General features: G+C 37.6%; 1 pseudogene; it reads right to left on the reverse strand.

Moving 5' to 3' along the window:
• Positions 1–6310: 6310 nt before the first annotated feature.
• LOC142456374 (large ribosomal subunit protein uL13-like) lies at positions 6311–6992 on the reverse strand (annotated as a pseudogene).
• Between the last annotated feature and the right edge of the window lie 1821 nt (positions 6993–8813).

Below are 8813 nucleotides of genomic sequence, written 5' to 3' on the forward strand. Positions count from 1 at the left end.
TTGGGGGTCACCACAACATGAGGAACTGTATTAAAGGGTCACAGCATTAGGAAGGTTGAGAACCACAGCTCTATGTGGTAGTTACATAATCTGGTGTCAATTTGGGAGTTGAGAGGATTAAGAGTGAAGGGGTGGAGTCTAGTCTGTCAATCGGCTCATAGCCAATGAAGCTTCTGTGTGGACATGGACTTCACCTGAGAATTCTGGGAACTCCTGTATTTCCTCCTTGGAGGTGGAAGACACTTCTCTCTCAGCTCATTCCCTTGGAGACTCTCAACTGATAAGACTCAAGACTCACTTCCTGAGAGACACTCTACTGACAAGACACATGGCACTACGTTGATAGACTTCATATCTGGGAACTGGAGGAGCCAGGTGGAGATCCCTGCCAGTGCTGAGATGCTTCACCACCACTTGTGCCACAAGATTTCCCACCCCATTGGCCTGTGGTCACCCTGCATTTGGCATCATTGCATGTGAGTCTGAAGAGGACTTAACAGATTGTGAGATTTGTGAGTCTGAAGAGGACTTTATAGATTGGTATAAGACATAGGGGCTAATATCAGATTTATGGACTGGATCTGGACTGGGGTGGGATGTTTTCTCAATATTCAACTGCTCTTGTGTATAAAGCTTTTTCTTATGAGTGTCTGTGAACATGTTTCTCTAGTCTACCCAGACTAACACACTGTATGATGAATAGCGGGGTATCACTGGAGCTTATTTCCTATATATTTTCCACAAATGTATCTCGGGTTCCCATTGTCATCCCTATAAGCCTTGTGCAACTAAGATTATCACAATTTAGGCTCTGACACTATTCCCTACTTCGATTTTGGATTATATGATTTACAATCCTTCAGTTTTTGGTGTTGTTCTGTTTTCTCCATGTGAACTTACTTGACATATCACTTAGAGGGCTGCTTGTTTGGAAGCAAGCCTTTAAGACCCCAGATGATATTTTATCTGATTCCCTTTTAAAACTTCCCTTTTCATTTATGGTCGAGAGTCTATTTCTCATGCCCCTGGTGCATAACAATCTTCCATTAATATTGTCTTTGATTAGCCCCCAGGAGAAATAATACTTCTTAATATCTTATTTTAAAGTGTTTCTTTCACCAATAAGTAATAATTATGTTGACTTGAAAATGATAAATCTTTCTTAAACTTTTAAGATAAATGATCATTGGTTTCTGTATATTTAAAAATACTTTATTGTATGTGCTTTAATTTCTCACAGAAATATTTGAATAACGATGTGTAAGTAGTATTATTATTTTTTCTATTTCTTATTACCATTACTAGTTTTAGTATTAAGGTGCTAGCATATTAAATCAAATAAAGGAGCTTGATGCCTTCTCATGGTCAAAAGTATCATGTTTAACATAATATATATCTAAAAATATAATCAAGCATAGAAATAATGTGATGATTAATCTACTCAGCTTTACTGTATAAATTATAGACACTTATATTCTTCTAGAATGCTATATATACATATATTGAATGTATTGATGATATTTAGTACTTATAGTATTTAACTGTCATTTTAAAACTCCAATCAATTTGTGATATCTTTTGCATTCTCAATACTACTTATTTTCTATCTTCTACATACTTTGTAAATATTTAATAATAAAAAAATATCAAGAGCTGAGGTTTCACATTTTCTTTTTAATTTTCCATTTTATTAATTTACTTTTATTTTGTATCTTTTATTGCCTTGTGTTTTCTCAGTTGCATTCCTAACTTTTTAAGTTGAATTATAAATGAACTAATGTTTCTTTACCATATTATTCATGGCCTTTTCTGATAGATCAAAATGTGTGCATATGTGCTTACACATCTGTATATTTCATAGGCTCACTATAAGTTTTTTCTCTAATGAATGGTGAAAGTCTCACTTAAACATCCAAATATTTGGAATTTATTGTGGAGGCCAATTTTTATTGAGTTGTCTTTTTTACATTTTTGTCAAAAATATGTTTTCTTTCTTATTTTGTTTCATTTTAAACTTACAACATTAATTTGGAGCTTTTTCTGTAGTTGTTATATTGCCATTAGTAAACATTTCTTTTGTGCTTTAAGGGAAAATTTAGTCTTCATCAAATTAACATTGTTAGTAATTCTAAAATAAACCAGTGCTGAGTTGATTCAAATCATGGGGACCCTATAGTTTTGTTCAAATGCTTAGTAGCCTAATTTTTTGTCCTTTACACGTCTAATTAGAAATTAATCTTTTAAAACAAACCTTCCAAAATGCTGGGAAATTGTCAGTTTATCTCTGTAATTCTAATACTACTTATTTTGTCAACTTGATGAAGTTGATTAGGATATTTTAAAATAAATTTACTTTTATTATTGTTTAGTGATTTTATAATTCTGGGTAATCTCCTTTATTCATTTTTACCCTTGCAGTTTCTTTTGTCAGTATGTGCCTCATACAATTTAATTTTCCATATTCAATTTCCATTTACTTTGTCTTCTAATGAATAGCGTACACTAAATTGTCCCTCCTTAATCTTAACCTTTCTTTCAAAGGTCAGTTTTAATCTCTTTGCATTGACTTTTATTGTTATTATCTTTGTTTTATTTATGTCTTTTATGTGCTTTCTATGCGTAACTTTCAGTTAATGAATTTATTTTTGCCCTCAGCGTGTTTTAAAGTATTATAAAATGTCTGTTTCTCTTAATGAAAACATTAAAATTTACCATTATTTGGCCAACAAAATGCAAATGTAATGAGTATATTCCTTTTTTTCAGAATTAAAATATATTTTTTCTTATTATTGCTCTCAGGTATTTTCTTTTATAATATGTACCAAAGCCAAAATGTAATCATCCTTATTTTTATATATGCAATGAATCCTTAGGGGTTTTTTTGTTTTGCTTTTTAATCTTAAAGGCAGTGCTTAACCTCTAATAAATGTAGCTACATTTATTAACTATGCTTAGTGCATACTTTGTACCCAAATCAACCTCCCCTAATCCTCCTGGTATCTCTTCTGTCCTTGTTGGCCCTGAGGGGTTTATCTATCCTGCATTCCCTGTGTTGCCAGTTCTTTTATGTAGCAGAGTGCGTTCTCTGGTCTAATCCAAATTTTAAGGTAGAATTGAGGTCATGATAGTGGGGTTAAGGAAGCACCAAAGAACTAGAAGAAAGTTTTGTGTTTCATCAGTGCTATACTGTACCCTAACTGGGTCATCTCTTCCCTGTGACCCCTCTTTGAGTGGATGTTCAGTTGTCTACAGGTGGGCATTGGGTCTCTACTCCATGCACCCCCTGCACTCCATTCACCTTGGATATGGTTTTGTTCTGGGTTTTAGATGCTTGATACCTGATTCAATTGACACCTCATGATCATACAGATTGGTGTGCTTCTTCCAAGTGGGCTCTATTGCTTCTGAGCTAGATGGCCGATTGTTTATCTAGTTTTACATGTTGACTTTATAATTTAATACTTCATTAGAACTTTGAGCCTCACTCACCTACCAATGACTCATATTTTTATTAAGCATATCCTTTTGTAATTTTAAAAGAGAGTTTATAAGAGTAATAAATTCTCTGAATTTTTCTTTCCATGCTATGGTTTTGCATAAGACTTGAATATACAGATATTTACCCATGTGCTATTGGAAGGAGAACATGGTGGGTAACATATAATCAATTGTCTGAGTTTATATTTGAATGACTTTATAAAAACCAAAATTGAATTGATTAGGATAATATTTCTTGCCTCAAATATATTATAAGCTTATAAGCAATCTCAAGCAACAGAAAGAAAAGTTAAAATGCTTCAAATTATTGATGGTAGTTTGAAATACGGTGCCCATTGCACTCACTACATGCTTTTTCTGAGAAGAGATTTATAATTTTAAGAAGTATGTGTCTTAATATATCCTATGCTTCCTAAAATGTAACTGTTTTTCAAATATATGTTTCTACATCACAAAGTATTCCTTCTTGTATAAACAATAGAGAATAAAAAAATATTACTATCTGGGTTCCAGTTCATAGATGTACTGTAGGCTTATAGCAAACAAAAGTGGCATCGGTGGATGACTGCTCACAAATGATCACAATAATAAGCTTGTAGTACTGTTGTTTAGGTGACTCCACCCCTGAACTCCCCCACGCCCCTCCCATAAAACGTGTCCTACCAAGTAAGGATCCCAAGGGAGACTGTGGCTTAAGGACTGAGCTGTTCACCACAAGCTCAGGTGGCTCTTGTAATAATTCTAAGTTTCTGAAACCCTAAGGAGCAATTCTACTCTATCCTTTTATAGGGTAACTATCAGGCAGAATTGACTTGGTGTTTTATTTTATTTTTTTAGTATAATCATTTCTGAGGGGAGCTACTGGGCCAGTTAAATGCAAAGCAGAGTGGTCAGCTCAGAATGTTATAGGGATTAATCTCGAGGATTGCAAAAATGCAACCATAATAGATTTTCTCAAAACCTACAGGTCGACCATGGGAACATATTAGGAAAAAAGTTTTAGAAAAATTAAAAACTGCATTTGTAAGGACAAAAAAACAGGAAAGTTGTGCTGAGATTTCTTTTCTACCGCAATACACTTGTTCATTCTTTGAGGGAAGTGAGAGAAATTCAATGAAAATTTCGTTGGGGAATATTGCTCCTTACATGCTATGGATATGATTTTGTTCCTTCAGGATCCTCAGAGCTCAAAGACCATTTCGAGGAAACATGATTTGAGTCCCGGAATTATGACAAAACTGCCATTTGGACATGGTGTAATTTGAAGGGCACAGAATTTTTCTGGGAAAATGTGGAGAGATTTAAACACCTCCTTCAGGAGAATATAGGTCTAAGTGGAGGCTATTTTGAAAATTTATAGGTTTTTACTTTATATTTTTGTTTAATAATGGTTTCTATGGCTTTATAGCACTACTTTTTGACTTACCCTAAGATGTGAGAAGGAACAAGACATAGTTGTATTTGTCCCCACGTTAGAATCAAATGAGTTATGTTATCCATTAGAGTGACATTCATTTCCCTACTCAGTGAAGTATCAACAGTATGCGCTAGTGAAATTCATGGTCAAATTCAAAGATAGACAATGGTTACTATTCTGATGGAAATTCTAGTACACCATTGGGGAAAGCTGCATAAGCAGGATCTGTGCGCATGTTGCTGGAGTTAAGAGATCGGCCTAATAGACCTTCAATGTGAACTCATTTGTTTACTCGTTACCTGAAATTATAATATTATGGAAATATAATATTATGCTAAAAACAAGCAAAGTCAAAGAGGTAATAAAATTATGCATGTTAAACTGGACGCCATTTGAAGCAATGTAGGCTGTGTATTTGCAAGTTGCTAGATGAAAATGGAATTACCCAAATTAATACATGATTCAACAGCAAATAAACATACCATGTAGACTTCTGAGTACACAGTTTAATAGTTCACTCATGAAATATTAATATCATGACGTTAATTTACATTGATTTAGTTTAAGAGTTATGAGCAAAGCACTTTGCACTGTTCCACAAAGAGTGGCTGTAGGATGGAGCGCCTCTGCTTCTTATTTAATGTCTTCTTTCATGAACTGTAACAGGGAGTCAACAACAGATTAATGAAATTCTAGGAGAAGTAATCAATCTTGGACTATATCTAGTGATCAAAGATGCATAGTAAAATATATTTCATGATTAAAAAACAAAATGTGTCGCCCTGTGAAAGTGCACAGTGCATTGAGTTGAAAAGATACAAACTACATACACGAAAAGCAAAGATGATCCTAGCTCGATTGTCTATTATCATGTCAATATGTACTGTAAATTACACTGGCTCTACATTATTAAAATAGGGTGAAAATTATATTTGAAAGACCAACACTATAGATGTGTGGTCCAGGTGATAAATGTGAGATCTGCATTTATTTCTGTAGACAAATTTCACATTATACTTAAACGGTCTATTACATATTGTCCACATTGAGCCACTTGGTGAAAAATTTCTCACAACAAAATAGAGAAAATGAAAGCAATTCTGCATGAGACTGGCTTTAGCCAGCTTTGATGTTTAATAACGTTTTTTAAGTAAGGAGGATATCCTTCGATCTCACCAGTGACCTTATTTATTATATTGCATCTGGGGAACAACCAAAGAAAGGAAGCTAAAGGGTAATCTGTCCACTTCTGAAGGCTTAGAAATTCAATATGCTATGTGCACATCTGTACGCATGCCTAAGCAGGCACGCAATAGGAGTAAGAGAGCTGTCTTCAAGTGCACTCTGATTCAGATGGTCCGATAGGTGTCAGACTAGAGCACTGCCCCACAGGGGTTTCTTTTCTTTTTTTTTTTTTGCCAGTGAAGGACTAAGTCTTTATTGGGCTCAGACCAGGAGTCCATGGGTCTTTAGAACCTCTGTGTACTTGTTGATCTTTGTCTCCAAGTTCTTCTCGGCCTGTGTCCGCAGCCTCATGAGCTGCTTCTTCTTCCTGTGATGGATCTTGGCCTTCTCTTTCCTCTTCTCCTCCAGGGTTGCTGTCACCGCCTGGTACTTCCAGCCCACCTCATGGGCTAGTCTGCCCAGGTAAGCAAACTTGCGTGTGGGCTTCAGTCGCACCACCTTGAGGGCAGCAGGGACCACCATCCGCTTTTTCTTGTCATAGAGGGGCGGGATCCCATCAAACACTTTGAGCCGGTCCAGGGCAGCCTGGCCCCCTTGGTCTTGTGGGGCAGCATGCCTCGCAAGGTTCTCCAGAAGATGCGGCTTGGGGCCCGGATGTGGTAGGGGCCGCGGGAGGGGTTGGTGTTCATGCGCTTCCTGAGGAAAGCCAGGTACTTCAACTTGTTTCTGTAGAAGTTTCCTGAAATGTTGATGCCCTCACAGCGCACCACCACCACCACCTTGCGGCCCAGCAGCACTTGCTTGGCCACAATGGCCGCCAGCCGGCCCAGGAGATGGCCGCGGCCATCGAGCACCAGGACCTGCCCCTCCGCCATCTTCGGCAGTCGCCTGGGAATGGCGCCCCACAGGGGTTTCAAATCTAAGTTTTTCAGAAATAAAGAGTTGTATGAGCCCCTAATAAAATGTAAAAAAAATGATTAGGGCAAAGAATGTACAGATGTGCTTTATACAATTGATGTATGCATATGTATGGATTGTGATAAGAGTTGTATGAGCTCCTAATAAAATGTTTTTTAAAAAAAAGAAAAAAAAGAAATCTAGCCTTTCTTTTAAGGAAGCACCTGGTAGAATGGAACTTCTAACTTTACAGTTTGCAGTTGAAGAATTACATTCATAATTCATCTCAATGACATTCCTTCATTCACTCTGTAAAGCAAAACTATTATGGCTGAGTGAAACATAGTCCTATTCAGTAGGTGACCATAAATAGGTTATGTTCAACTATGTAGGGGATTTTTGAAAACCAAAACCAAAGTAATGTGAAGCATGCATTTTGGGACAAAATGTGTCACTCTTGGTTGTTCTTTCTGTCACTTTCGTAATCTTTCATTCAGTTAGCTAGATTGTGTATGAGGGTAAAGGGTTGTTTTCCCATACCTGTAACGTAGGCAACTAGTGAACTGAAATGGAGTTATCCTGGCAGATTTGAGTTGGCTAGTGGTGTGGTTTCTTATTCTTTGAATGACAAATTGAAGAGGATTTGCATCATTTCCACTGTCAGAAAGAGTATTTAGAGATCAATCATGAAGTAAAGCACTGTCTCTGATAACATAATATCTATAGACCAATAAGAAAGATAATACCACTATCATTTAAATTTGTAAACCAATCATTAAAGGTAGTGATGAAATTTATGAATTCTACCAACTTCTTCCATCTGAAATGGATCAAACATAAAATTAAGAATCTATCAATTGGAATTAAAAAGTTTTAAACACAGAGGTAAGATCAGCAAATTGAAAATATGCCCTCTCTGGTCAGCCTATCACAAGGAGAAGTACAGCATGAGTCCCCTGAGGTGAGTGTAATCAGCACAGTAGGTATAAAATAGAAGCCACCTGACTCACAATATTGAAGTACAGGCAGTCAGGAGGAGGTTTGACCCAACCCAAGGAGGTACAGTTTAATCCCACACAGGAAGGGGAGGGGGAGGGGAGGGAGAAAAGCGGAGGAGTAAGTGAGATGAAGGCATGGAGGAGCAGGGCACTAACGCACCCAGGGGGAGAGTTTTGGTTTTGTCTCCACAGAATTGAGAGTGGGCGTGCAGACACCGCTCACTGTGCACCAAACCAGGAGGGCAACATAACCATGTGAGGGAATGTATGAAAAGAGAGGGCTACAAGACTGGCCCCAACCAGAGCCAAACTGACCCCCTCCCTAGAAGTATCTGCAACAGAGAACAACACTGTCTATAGGTTGGGGAGAGGGACCAGCATGCCACACCCAAATGGAAACAAACCAAGAAGGAAAAAGAGAGACAGATCATCTGACCCCATGCTGGCACACCAAGCCCGGAGGACAACGTCCCTGCATGGAACGGCTGAGGCACAGAAAAGACTGTAGGACAACAGCTCCTGGCATGTTGTCCCCTTCCAGGAGCACACTGAGACAGAGGACAATTCTGGGGTCACAGGACGGGGAAGTGGTGCCACATGAACCCCCCACAGTGGGGTTAACCAAGAAGGGAACATAACAGATCAGCTATTGGAGCAAAGCTAAGAAGCCCCTAAAGAGCCCCCAAATAGACTTCAGGGTAGGAGTACAGCTCCCAGAATTTCCCCAGGACCAGTGGGGAGATAGTCATAAAGATCAGTGCACAGACCTGGAATTATATATGTCATTTCTCTTTTCTCCCTCCTTTTCCTTGCTTTTT

Source organism: Tenrec ecaudatus, chromosome 9 (genome assembly GCF_050624435.1).
Source record: "Tenrec ecaudatus isolate mTenEca1 chromosome 9, mTenEca1.hap1, whole genome shotgun sequence".
Lineage (NCBI taxonomy): Eukaryota > Metazoa > Chordata > Mammalia > Afrosoricida > Tenrecidae > Tenrec > Tenrec ecaudatus.